Source organism: Mytilus californianus, unplaced genomic scaffold (assembly GCF_021869535.1).
Source record: "Mytilus californianus isolate M0D057914Y unplaced genomic scaffold, xbMytCali1.0.p SCAF_5, whole genome shotgun sequence".
NCBI lineage: Eukaryota > Metazoa > Mollusca > Bivalvia > Mytilida > Mytilidae > Mytilus > Mytilus californianus.
In genome coordinates, this window is record NW_026262701.1 from 111,745,420 (window position 1) to 111,759,719 (window position 14,300).

The 14,300-nt window shown below is 32.3% G+C and overlaps 1 protein-coding gene across 1 annotated transcript in view; it reads left to right on the forward strand.

Moving 5' to 3' along the window:
* Positions 1 to 14,300, forward strand: part of LOC127700656 (dopamine D2-like receptor) — a 218,537-nt gene that overhangs the window by 15,972 nt on the left and 188,265 nt on the right. The gene's annotated exons all lie outside the window — the stretch shown is intronic.

Below are 14,300 nucleotides of genomic sequence, written 5' to 3' on the forward strand. Positions count from 1 at the left end.
AACAGATATTATGACATTGTTTATAACAAAGTTTCCAGTGGAACTTCTGTTAGGCGGAACAAATATACGTTGACAAGAGAACTCTGGATTATTTAACGAAAAAATATCATCAAGATAACGGTAGGTATTGATGAATGTATCAACCAAATGTAACAATGACGTGTCTTTACTGAGTTTGGTCATAAACTGAGATTCATAGCAATACAGGAATAAATCTGCTATTAAAGGGGCGCAGTTAGTGCCCATAGGAATACCTACTACCTGTCGATACATTTTATCGCCGAAACCTACATATATGTTGTCCAGGAGAAAATGTAAAGCTTCAATCATATCTTCATATTTCCAGTAAGTGTATCTAGCATACTTTCCTTTTTCGTTATAGAAAAAAGCTTTAAACGAGTTACAGCAAATAAAGTTGCAATGATATTTTTCAAAAGACCATTTAATTAAATATGAAAACTTTTTCTTTATAAGATTGTGTGGAAGTGTAGTGTAGAGAGTAGAAAAATCATAACTGTCAACAGAATTAAAAGGACCATCAAAAGCACGTATTTTATCTAAATCCTCTAATGAATTTTTAACACTCCAAAAATAATTAATACCATTATTTTCATAAGCTTTATTACAAAAGTTAATAAGTTCTTTGATAGTAGTAAGGGAGGTAGTTAGAAGCACTGGCAGATTAGTAGTAAAACACTTACTAGATACGAAGATGAAACGGAATTTAAATGGTTGTTTGTGTAATTTAGGTAACCAGTACATGTCGGGACATTCAAATGTTCTGATGAGGCTTTAAGCTGGGTATTGGCAGTGATATGTTTTTATTCTAGAAATGAGTATATCATGGACCCTATCATTAATTTCAGAATTGTTTTCAAAATGAGATATACGAAAATCAACAGTATTCATAATTTTATTGAAATAACTGTCTAGAGATTTTTTATCAGATTTTTCAAGTTTACACCAATTTTAACAGTAGGCAAACAAAGCGTTTTAAATGACCTGACGACACTGTTTCCAATCTATTATGGATGGAGGACGATATTTAGGTCCTTTCTTAAGAAAAGTTTTGACCTCACGGTCTTCGACGAAGTTGAGATCTCCTGTAATGACATGACCATAGGGAACATATCTAAAACTAGATGTTTCACAGTCTCAAGTGGAAGGAATATTATTTTCTATATTGACGTCTGCTGTAACTGACGTATAATTAAAAATCAAACTTCTGCTGGTTTTTTTTATAAGAAGACGAAATAATAGGTCGTTCTGTATTATCAAAATATGGAGGTATTTGACTATGGATGGTAGAGTCATTGAATATACTAGATAAGTTAATAAAATCAATACCTCTATTTATATATTTTAATTTAAGAAAATGCCATTTATGATTTTCAAGTTTATCGATACTAGGAAACAGCCTGTGATGACAAAAGGCTGTAATAATACGGGTGTATTCATACAACGGGCTAAAAAATGAAATTTTATCACACTCCTGAAAAATAGCATATAATTTACTTATTGGTGTATGACCCAGTTTACATAATACTTGATGTCTACCATTATTTTTATTGTAGATAACAGATCAGCAAGTGTATAATTTGTATGATGTTTAATACGTTGATTACAGTTTTTGCGTTTACCATGAGACCTATTATTTCTTAGTCGTTTATCGACATACTACCATACAAATTATATGACTTGTACAAAAAGATAAAATCAACAAAGATTAAAAAATACAATAATGAAAATAGCAAAAAAAATCTTAAATATAATTGATTCGGAATCTTCTTTATTGTGTAATTATGAAAATTTTTTTCATGGTAATATTAAACAGATACATATACTATAATTTGATGTCCAGGAGTAGTATACCAGTTGAGGGACGGCAAAGTTTCATGAGCTTCAATGGGTTATATGCCACAATCAGTGACGATTTTATGGTGGTGTAACAGTTACCCACCAAGGTTGATACCTTGAGGTATAAACACCAACACATATAATGATACTCTACGAAAATTAAGTTCACCAGAAAAATGTTATGCCGTCCTGAAATTAAATTCCGTTTTCGTGAGTAATAATTCTATTAGGTGAGTGATATTATTTCTTATGCAGCAAAAATACTGCAATCTGATTGGTTAATTACCCCGGTGTAAATAACACCCCACCCTTGTTCACCCCGGGATAAATAAAATTTTGCCAAAAAATTAAAAAAAATAAAATTTTGCCAAAATTTCAAAAAAAAATAATAATAATAAAACGTCCAAAAAAAATAAATAAAATAAAAATAATAAATAAATAAATTTGAGGATAAAAATTGAAAATTTTTTTTTTTAAATATTTCAAAAATTTTTTTCTCCCGAAAATTCAAAATAACACAATAATTTTCTGAATTTTCCCCCAAAAAAAGAAAAAAAGTATTTGACAATGCGCAGCAACATCGACGTTGAAAAAATGTTACACTGGAAATTTTTCATTACCATTTTTCAATTTTACATCCTGGTTTAAAAATGAGTAAAGGAATTGTTCATAAGAAATAAATTCGTTATCTTGGTGTAATCAGGGGTGTACGGAATTTTACACCGTTGTTGAAAATTCATACACACATTCGGCTGCGCCTCAGGGTGTATGAATTTTCAACAACGGTGTAAAATTCTGTACACCCCTGATTACACCAAGATAACTTATAGTATTCCACAAGTGTAAATACATTTGCGTGACTGAGAGTTCAGCAGTAGCTTTTATCCCCCCACCCCCACACCCAGCAAATGAGATACACTCAGTTACACACAGTCATTCGGCAACGGAGATGTTCTCAGTAACTTACAGTCAATCAACATCGGAGTTTCTCTCAGTAGACCTATAGTCATTTGGCAACGGAGATGCCATCGGTAACTTACATCATTCGACAATGGAGGTATTCTTAGTTACTAACAGTCAGTCGACAACTGAGAAACTTTTAAGTAACTAACAGTCATTTGGCAAAGGAGATATTCTCCATAACTTACAGTTATTTGGCAAGGAGATACTTTCATTTACTTATAGTCATGGTGATACTTTCAATAACTTACAGTTATTTAGCATTGGAGATACTCTCAGTAACTTACAGATATTCAGCATAGCAGATATTCTCAGTAACTTACAGTTATTCAGCACAGGAGATACTCTCAGTAGCTTACAGTTATTCAGCATAGGAGATACTCTCAGTAACTTACAGTTATTCAGTATAGCAGATATTCTCTGTAACTTACAGTTATTCAGCACAGGGGATACTCTCAGTAGCTTACAGTTATTCAGCATAGGAGATACTCTCAGTAATTTACAGATATTCAGCATAGCAGATAGTCTCAGTAACTTACAGTTATTCAGCACAGGAGATACTCTCAGTAACTTGCAATTATTCAACATAGGAGATACTCTCAGTAGCTTACAGTTATTCAGCATAGGAGATACTCTCAGTAACTTACAGTTATTCAGCATGGGATATACTCTCAATAACTTAGTTATTCAGCATAAGAGATACTCTCAGTAGCTTGCAGTTATTCAGCATAGGAGATACTCTCAGTAACTTACAGTTATTCAGCATAGGAGATACTCTCAGTAACCAACAGTTATTCAGCATAGGAGATACTCTCAGTAACTTACAGTTATTCAGCATAGCAGATATTCTCAGTAACCTACAGTTATTCAGCATAGGAGATACTCTCAGTAACTTACAGTTATTCAGCATGGGAGATGCTCTCAATAACTTAGTTATTCAGCATAGGAGATACTCTCAGTAACTTACAGATATTCAGCAGAGGAGATACTCTTAGTAGCTTACAGTTGTTTAGCATAGGATATACTCTCAGTAACTTACAGTTATTCAGCATTGGAGATACTCTCAGTAACTTAAAGCTATTCAGCACAGGAGATACTCTCAGTAGCTTGCAGTTATTCAGCATAGGAGATATTCTCTGTAACTTACAGTTATTCAGCACAGGAGATACTCTCAGAAGCTTGCAGTTATTCAGCATAGAAGATACTCTCAGTAACTTACAGTTATGCAACATAGGAGATACTCTCAGTAACTAACAGTTATTCAGCATAGGATATACTCTCAGTAACCTAAAGTTATTCAGCATAGGAGATACTCTCAGTAGCTTGCAGTTATTCAGCATAGGAGATACACTCAGTAACTTAAAGTTATTCAGCATAGGAGATACTCTAAGTAGCTTGCAGTTATTCAGCATAGGAAATACTCTCAGTAACTTACAGTTATTCAGCATAGGAGATACTCTCAGTAACTTACAGTTATTCAGCATGGGATATACTCTCAATAACTTAGTTATTCAGCACAGGAGATACTCTCAGTAACTTACAGTTATTCAGCATAGGAGATACTCTCAGTAGCTTGCAGTTATTCAGCATATGAGATACTCTCGGTAACTTGCAGTTATTCAGCATAGGAGATATTCTCAGGAACTTACAATCGTTTGGCAAGGAGGTACTCTTAGTAACTTACTGTTCTACTCTCAGTCCACCTATTGTCCTTCGGCAGTGCAATTAGCACATCTGTATTGAATGACGATAATTCGGCTTTGACGTACTTGCTGTTGATTTCTTTTTAGCATTTTGACGACTGTCATGTACAGTCATCGTGACACTATCAATATTTAGATTCCTAGTTTAATATCGGTTCGAGTGCTTTCTGATATTTATATTTCTTAACATAACATTGCTTAATTTCATAATCAATACTCTAGATTAATTTTATTCTATTATTAGTAACAATAAATAAATTATTTACATATCTTAGTAACATTTTATTAAATTTTAAAGGATCAGAATTAAAAACACATCGCTACTTAAAGAATTTTTTTTAATCTAATATTTACTTAAAAATATTTTTAAAACGTTCAAATTGGCATTGAAACGTAAAGTCATGGAATGACATCGTTTAAGTAGTTTTACTTCAAACGTCATCACAATCAACGCATAAAAAGCTGTCCATTCTTTGTCATCACAATCCTATAATGTAGATAGACACCAGAACCTCTGATACACATAGGTATAGGCACTACCATTACCGTAGTAACCCCTGGCGCTACAACAGGTAGTAACACCAGAGTCACCGTAATAGCCCAATGTATACACAGATTTAAGAAATAATTCATGTGGGCTTGAATTTATACTGATTTTACCACGGGTTGGCCCATATGCTAAATATATACCACCAGCGATAGTGTAATCAATATTTTTGACCCACTTTTTTTATCACATATCAGGCAAGAAACTGAATAAATTAAGACATATTGTTCAATAATAATATAAACAATATTAGCACCTTACGCTGTATAGTTTTTTTCCTTGGTTTAAAATAAGAAACATTTTTATTATGCTTAATTAAGATGAACACACATTCATGACAATAATTGTCCATTCATTCCCTAGTTTGAGCACTGATATGAAAAGCAACATAAATAATATCTATCAGATAACTTAGCAAAAAAGTCAATTACTAAGTATATAAAAAAGTCTATTACTAAGTATATATAATGTCCAGTTAACAAACCAGATGAATCAATATTGCCAATTCCACTACTATTAAAGGGACAGTAGCTACGATTTAGAATAAAAAATTAAAATGCGATTCTTTTTGTTTCAAGTATTGATAAAGGCGGAATTTAGAAATAATAGGTCGTTATAAGCAGTCAGTTTGACTCAAATTTGTCAAAATAAGACCAGAAACATCGCTGATGTATTATTCACTTGCAAGTCAATAAGTCAACCCCATTGAAGCCGTATTAATGTGACCTTCAATTATAATCCTTAACCAGAGATGGGTTACGCACATACTAGGCGTGTTCAGCTATTAAGAAAATAATGTCAACATTGAAAATGAAACAAGGGTGAACCATTTGGTTGACCGATTTGATCTACAAAAAATCAGTCTTAGACAGGTAAAAACGATGATTAACATATTTCTTAACCTATAGTATGAAATCAAACATACCAAGAAAAATCCAATTGCACGTGCTTGCTAGCTATTTATATTTATATTTATGTTTATATCGGGTTATATGACCGTCGGCAGTCTTCGGATGTCATAACAATTGGTTAACTAGATGGCGGCTAGACTAAAATACACATGAAATGCTGATACATATTATCGAGTCCATGCATTGTTAAGTATTTATTTCAAAGTTTTTGTAATTTGGATATACGTTTAAGTATTTTATAATATAAATCAAATATGAGAATTTGAGTCAAATCGGTGACCATAAATTTTCCCCTTTAAACACTATACCGAAACCGTTTCCAAATCATTTTACGCGCTTAGACGCCATTTATCCGGTTCAATTCACGGACTGAAGTGTATTTTACCCAATTCAATAAATGCGCTTCTGCCCTTATAAGATAAGCACTCTGTCATTTTCAAATAAGACTTGAGCAATGGATAAAATAAACAGTATAAAAGTAAATACATAATCACTTCTCGGATTTAGCCATTCTTGGCACCTTACAATGCGTTTATAAACATCCATTGCACAATAATCAAATTACATTGTTTCGTTTATTTAGTACAAACTGTCAGGCAAACATATAGTAAAGAAATTGGCAAAGGACATCTGCTATTATTTTTTTTTTGCTAAGGTAATTACAAATATATGATTTACGACCAACTTCTCTTAAAATATCTTTCCCGGAGACTTTTTAATGTCAGAATTGTGATTGTTGAAACAAAAAAGCAAAGATGGTCCGAATGATAAAAGAATGTATAATGAAACTTGTCTACATATAATAAATTGCCGATGTGAAAGCTGTACTCTTATATCATGACATAAAGTATTGTTCAGACACAATAACAACTGACTTTGACGTATCGGTCTGATATGAAAAAGAAATGATTTGCAATATCTTAGTGAGAAAGATAGAATGTAGTATTAATGTGAAGATTAACGTTAGATTGTTCAGCTTTTTTTTTATTTTGATTTAACAAATTATAGCAACCGAAGGAAAATAAAAATTCGTAAAGTATATCATCAAAAAGACACGTGTGTTATACGCTAACAATTCCAATGCTATATATGATGAGACTTATTTCGGTCATTGGTGAGAATAATGTAAACATGCATAAACAAGTTTCATGACGTCACCATTATGAATTTCTTCCTAAGACAAAAAAAAAAAAAACAAAAAAAAAACGAAGAAAAAAAAATATGATGCATCGATTCATGACACAAAATCACTACGTGCATACTCCTGAGTTTTATCAAAAGCCGGCGGACATATTTTTGAATTTAATAAAACGATCATTCGAAAATGTCACTGAATGGAAAAGTTTGAAAATAAACGTCAATTGTAAATGACTGCATAAAAGGTCGAACATGTAACTATTTTGGCTAAAACGTATAAATTTGTACTAAGGTTTTTGCAAAATGTATGTAGGGGTTTAGGCAAAATTCTTGAGAGGTGGAATTGTCATCACCTTCCACCTGCCCCCCCCCCCCCCCCCCCCTCCCCCCTCCCCGTCTATGGGTTTACTGACATTTCATTGTACTGTCCCTCCGTCAATGGGTTAACTGACATTTAATTGTATGCTAAATCATTAATTCCAGAGCTTGTTATAGCATTTCAAAATAATATGGAATACCTAATTTTAAAGTATGAAGAATAACTCTTGTGGAAAAATCGATCAGCAAATTTAATCAGCGACACATCAAGAACAAAAGTGAAATTTATTTTGTCAATTTAGCTCAGACATTATCATTTAAAAAATTTGAAATCAATTACCAAACTTAGAATAATGTAAGAAAATCGCTTTGGTTTACTTCGGTATAAAAAGTTCTTAATACTTTATGACTACTATCAAGGTCGAATCTAACATTATACGCTAATGAACTGATTAAAACCATTAAACCTGATATCAAACCCGTTCAATACATACATCAATATAACTGGAGAGACTTTACATGGAGATTGCCTCGGACTGAGGATTTGGTTTAAAACACTCAATATTGACCATCAGATAAAAAACAGGAAGCTATAAATATATATCCAATTTGTACATTTGTGACTTAATCTCTGTTCTAATGATGTTTCAATAAACGTTGGATAGGTTAATTTTCTCAAATAAATAACCGTTTAACAACTAATCAGAAAGCATAATGCTCTCAGATTTCGATATCAGTTTTATAGCTCTAGTCCGCATGATAAACAAATTGATCATTGATAGTGTAAATTAATTATTACTTGGCAGACATACTAATGACATTTAAGAAAATACTACCGATGTAAAATTAGAAATAGATAATAAAATGAAAGCTTTCATGATTGTTCTTCGTGACGGATATGTTCCAATTGTCGGAACCACAATTCCGTCCTCTTTTCCTCGAATGTGACTTATCGAATAAGACTTATCACCGGGTTTGTACTTGCATGAGTAACACGGCGGGTGCCACATGTGGAGCAGGATCTGCTTACCCTTCCGGAGCACCTGAAGTAACCCCGGATTTGGTGGGGTTCGTGTTGATCAGTATTAGTTTTCCATGTTGTGTTTTGTGTACTGTTTATCTTTTCGTCGTTTTTCGTTTTTTTTTTTGTCATGGCATTATCGGTTTGTTTTCAACTTACGATTTTGAATGTCCCTTTGGTATCTTTCGCCTCTCTTCTTCATCTTCATAGTTACATTCATTCAATCAATCAATCAACCGTTCGATATCGGTCAATCAATCGATTAATCGATTGATCACGTCCTCTCCATGATCTAGAAACAGTATTAAGTAGTAGGATGAAAGGGAAAATATACAAATTGACAATAAGTTATTATATTTGTTGATATTCTAACAGATATTATACCACAATACGATATATCTTTGGTTGTATTTCATTCTCAATACAATGCTCCACATCACTGCTTAGTCATTTAATATACATGTAGGACATTTTAAGGCAGTAATCTTAAAATTAGCCTTTTTTTAAATTGATTGGTACACCATAATTCTACCATTATAAAGTATTTTATTCGAGCACATTTACTATTTACATTTCATTGCAAAAAACAATAATAAGTAGGTTGATCAACTAATTGAATATGTCTAAACTTTATATACACTCTGTACTTCCGATAAGATCACACGATTGACTAGGATTCAGTTTGATAATGAATGTATCAGAAATTAATCTTTTAAATTTTAAAAATGAACCGAGGTTTTGTATTACAGGAAAGTCATTGTTGACATGATGCTATGTAATTAAAGACTTAATTCGCTGGAGACTAACAAATTATAATTCCAAGAATATCATATTATCCGGGATCACATGCAGAGATTTATATAAATTTTTCATGGGTGATTAAAATTCATCCACCGATTTAAAAGTTATTGTTTTTTTATTATATGACCAATTTTCTGCTTTTGCATTGAATAAACACTTCGCAGTATAACAGCATTTAGTTGTTTATCACCAATTTGTATTCGAGTCTAAAGTAAAAGAATTACAAAAGTAGTCACATAACCCAATTTTGTATTCCACTCGTTATTGCCAAACCCAATGTAGCATATATATGTCATCCTGACACGTGACTGCTCATATTAGATTAAAAGTACTTCACCAATACAAAATAGGATATCTGGCAAGATTGTTTATTGATTGTCTTTTTTTCAAACGTGAAGTCACAAATGCATTTTATATCAACATGTAGCTTTTATCCTATAGATGTAGCTTTTGTCCTTTAACTGTAGGTTGTGTCTTATATGTGTATCGTTGGTCCTATAGGGTATAGCGTTTGTCCTATAGGTGTAGCGGGTGCTATATAGATTTAGCTTTTATCCTATAGATGTAGCTTTTGTCCTTTAACTGTAGGTTGTGTCTTATATGTGTATCGTTTGTCCTATAGGTGTTTCTTTGTCCTATAGGTGTAGCGGGTGCTATATAGATTTAGCTTTTGTCCTAAATGTAGCTTTTATCCTATAGACATGGCGTCTTTCCTAAAGATGTAGCTTTTGTCCTATAGATGTAACGTGTGCCATATAGATGTTGCTTTCATCCTAAAGATGTAGCTTTTGTCAAATAGCCAATGGCTAAATAGGAAACAGGCACTCTATCTGCCATTCTTTATTATTTATGCTATAACATGTAATCGGATAAAAGAAAATATATTTGATTTTTATGCCCCATCGTAGCGGAGGGGGCATTAAGGTTTACCCTTGTCCGTCCGTACGTACGTACGTCCGGAATTGGTTTCCGTTCTCTAACCTTAGTTTGTCTCAACCAAATATTATGAGACTTATACATAATGCTTATTACCACAAAACTCAGATCAAGTTCGAATTTGGGTGTCGTCATTTTATACCGCCATGGAGTTATGCCCTTCATAAATGGAAAAAAGCTGATTTTTCCGTTTCCGTTCTCTAACTTTAGTTTGCCTCAACTAAATGTTAAAAGAAACTTATACACATTGCTTATTACCACAAAACACAGATCAAGATCGATTTTGGGTGGCGTCACTTTTACAGTTCTCTAGTTATATAAAAATAGGGAGATTTGGTATGATTGCCAATGAGACAACTATCCACAAAAGTTCAAATGAAGTGGATGTAAGCAATTATAGGCAACCGTACGGCCTTCAACAATGAGAAAAACACATACCGTATAGTCGGCTATAAAAGGCACCGACATAAAAAATATGAAACAATTCAATTGAGAAAACTAACGGCCTAATTCATAACAAAACAATTTACGAAAAACAAATATGACAGACATGAACTAACGACAACCACTGAACTACAGTACAGACTGCTGACTTGGGACAGGCACATAAAGAATGTGGCGGGGTTAAACATGTTTGTTAGCGCTCAAACCCCCCCCCCCCCCCCCACCTAACCCGGGACAATTGTGTAACAGCACAACATACGAACAAACTATAAAAATCAGTTGAAAAAGGCTTCAGTCATCAGATCGATACAAAGAAAAACATCAAACAAAAACACAGACAGGACGTGGCAGGGTTTATATCCATCCCTCATCCCTAACAACAAAAAGACACTAAGTACAGATCTGAAAGTACTCGCAGTTACTGACAGTTAGTTCAAAGCCAATAACAACTAATAAAAAAAATCATGTATCTAAGACTAAAATATCAATCAGTACACATCCAACATCCAATGGATTTAGTGTAAAGACGTCATTAACAGTCAGAGAAAAACACGACCTTGTACAATGCCAAAATAGAGGTATCGACAGATTGTAGTACCGTGAAATTACATATGTGTAATATTTTGTATGGTTTTAATTTACTGATAACAAAATCAATATTTATACCAATAAAACAATATTCAAAGATTTAATTACAGTGTTGAATTGGTAACCTCTTGGAATAAGTTTATTTGAAGGATTCATAAGTTTACCCAGATAAAGTCTAAATTGTATGTCCCTTTATAACGTTATATGCAAACGGGGACATCATCTGTGTCCCATGGACACATTCTCTATTTATTTTTGTATAAGATCTCGAATCATTGCACACATAAGACACATGAAAAATATTTAGTTTTTGGTAAAGGAATAAGTTTGAAGTTTGTCTCCTTATAAAATATCCATACGCTCACATATTTGAAAAAAAAACCAGATGTAAACCTCATTTCTAGGCATTTTTTGTAATTTATCTTTGAGAATTCTGGTCATGCGAATGAGATTAACAGTTAGATTTAATACTGTATATGATGGCTATTTTGCGTGCAGATATTATTTAGCATCCTGTAGCCCTGACTTTGGTAATAGTAATAGATATTAAAGACGCTCAGACTCCATTAATATGGATCATAATGTAAACCAAGGATAATTCTCTTGTGCTATTATTCTTTATAAATTAGTATTAGGTTCAATAGTGTATTAGTATGAAGAGATATATCTGTTTAAATGTCCGGAAAAGATTGACCCCCACATTTGAAATTTTGGAAATAAAATGTACAAAAGGCACCGATCATTTCATCTATTGTGTTTGTGTATGTGGGTTTATAGGGGAGGAGGCATGAGTTTTTGAATACTTGAATGACTTGTTTGTTTCAGAATTGCATGAACAAAATTAACTTGTTTGAGAAGGGAAGTGAATAAGGTGCATATAACCCAAAAGATGCATAGTCAGTGATTAAATGATATAGGAAATTGTTATTGACTTCAGATGAATTACAGAGAAATAAGTGTATGTAATTCTTATATTTAATGATTCTTATACATGTAAGTGTTTACATATCGTATGTTTAAGTGTAAACAATATCGTGACCTAACTTAAAAATCCGGAAAACCATTTAAGACAGTTCTTTTTTGGGGGTGATTCGTTTTTTCCTTTATAGGTATTATTTTACTTCATTCAAATCGGAACTAAGAACATGACAGCCAGATATATTTTTTTTTTTCTTTATTAGTGAGTATCTTATTTAAATCTTTATTATATTCTTTTATTAAACCCAATGGAAAATTATATATTTCCATCTTGATTGTTTATCCTACTTGGCTATTCTAAACCAAAACAACTTATAGGGGTCATTTGTTATTATCCCCATTCTGGTCAGAGGTAGACATGTCATCATGACTAATAAAGAAATTCTTAGTTCTGATTAATACTATTTTATTTTATTTTTTTAAATTCGTCAGGAAATCAAATTGATCTTGTAAATACTTTAAATGGTCACGTGCTACCGAATATAAGGTTTAATACAAACTTTATTGACTTTGAAAAAGTCATAGATATTATGTCTTAGATACATCTTAATGCTTTTGCTCTTGTATTTAGGTCTTAAACAGGTTTGAAGTTTTGAGTTTTAATACTTAAGCTAACGACCAGAAAAATTATGTCGAAACAAATTAAGTTGGAGCGAACAGAAATGTGAACACAAAATTCAAAACGAGCACAAAAATCATTTAGAACTAATGAGATAGCATAGGTACGTCTTAGTTGTTAATCCGTTTTAATTAAAACTAAGGAGGAGTTTATTGATTCATTTCTCCCACGAAGAGACATGCTTAGTGGTTTATATACAGAAAAGTCAGTCAGCTAACAATTTCCTGTAGAAATCATTGAATGTGGAAACTTTCTAATATCATACAACTTTATCATAAATATCATTGAAGTTAATCTGTATACCGTGTTATATTAATGGATATTAAGCAAAGCAATATTGTCTTAAGACGCATGACCAATCTAGAGAGATTCAAATGGAAAACAAAATCACATTGGCAGTTCGGACTGTCTGAAAATACACGACAAATGCCTTATTACCAGTACATATTGATTACATCGTAAGAACTAATGGTATGGACCTTTTGAGTATGTGATTTCTAAGAATACGACTAGTTTATTACTTTATTGGGTAATCAATTAAAACATTCATGTCTTTAAACTGAATAAATAAGATGATATACTTCAATGAGAGATCAAACCAACGATCCCCCAAGAAAAAACCCCAACAACAATAAAACCAAACAAAAACAAAAACAAAAAACAAAAAAAAAACAAAAATAAAAAAACATAACTCAAAACACAAAACAAAACAAAACAAAACAAAAAACAAAACAAAAATGAAACAAAAACGAAACTAAAACAAAACAAAACATTGAAACACGTGTGCTTGTGACGTCAGGTTTTAAAAGAATCACTTGCTACGAAGCAAAACAAATCGTGTTTGAAATTAATCGAGACTTTACTATCTTAAGTGGATGAATGCTTTGGAGAAAGTCGTAAGCTAAGTAAAAAAAAATACTCTTAGGGAATAACTAAATTTGATTTTTTATACTCATCGGTGTCATTCGTTCAAATGTGTTTTTCGTCTGACTTCAGAGCACTATGACAGGTAAGCCGTGGATACTATCAGCTGAAACATATGAATTGATATAGTCCAATCACAATAGGCCTTACAAACGAACTGCATTATAATCGTTTGTTGTTTGTACGGAAATAACAGATCTATTTTCTATAAGGGCCTGTTGTTGAAGTGTGCGTCGCTTGACACTATTGTACCATTTATTATTAATTGAATCTATTCTAAGGTTAATAAATTGTCCATTGACTCAGCTGTGAGAACGTTGATTAATTGTCTAAGAGGATGTACTATAACAGAAATGATCCTCTTACAAAGTTGGTAAACCTTTAATGTAGGCTTCCAGCTCTGAATACTGGCGAACTCATATGAATGATTTAATGAAATCATTGTCATCTTTTTATTTAAAAAGAACTCTGCGGAAATCTCTAAAGAAGTTAAACTGCATATTTAGTTATAACAAATTTGGCTATGGTTAATATAGAAAATTAACTTATTGTGATG